This window comes from Paralichthys olivaceus, chromosome 23, assembly GCF_024713975.1.
Source record: "Paralichthys olivaceus isolate ysfri-2021 chromosome 23, ASM2471397v2, whole genome shotgun sequence".
In the NCBI taxonomy this organism is placed as follows: Eukaryota; Metazoa; Chordata; class Actinopteri; order Pleuronectiformes; family Paralichthyidae; genus Paralichthys; species Paralichthys olivaceus.
The window spans coordinates 1,834,422-1,835,069 of record NC_091115.1 but is presented as its reverse complement, the minus strand read 5'-3'; positions in this window follow the sequence as shown (position 1 = coordinate 1,835,069).

The following is a 648-nucleotide window of genomic DNA, read 5'->3' as shown; positions in this document are numbered from 1 at the left end:
TTCTGCTCCTAAAACGATCTTCTCTCCTTCCTCTATATTATCAATCTGAACAATAACCTGATGGATGATTGTGTCAGAAGTACTTTAGAGGATTCTGTCAGTTTGTTGTTCTCAGTAACTAGAGGCGGCTTTTTGAAATAAATGTCCTCCTGTTTTTTGTATAATACAAAAGCACAATATTCTGCAACAGGGTTTTGATGCAGGAGCACGTCTGCGGCTTCTATAAATAAACCTCAGGTAAAAGCAGTCAGACGTGTAAATAGCTCCTGAATAAAGGACTGATTCATTCTTTCATGTGAGGAGAAAAGACGAAGCCGAAACTCTTTATATCAACAGACATTTTTATTCTAAGCAAAAGAGATAAATTGCAGCTTTTGTTTACGCACTTCAGTCTTAAAAACCTTCGGCTGAATTTACCTTCGCTTTGTTTTGGAAAGCAGAAACTTAATTCATGTGTAAATGTTCTGCCAGAAGATTTTATGGAATTTATTAATGCAAACCATCACTTATTTTTATTATTCAAGTCCTGGAGGTGATATTTTAGATAAAAACATAAATTTAGTGAGTTGTTTTCCGTCATGTTGGTCGAAACCTGAAACCAGGAGAGAACAAATGTCCCGCTGAGAAGAAAAGGACGAGACAAAAACA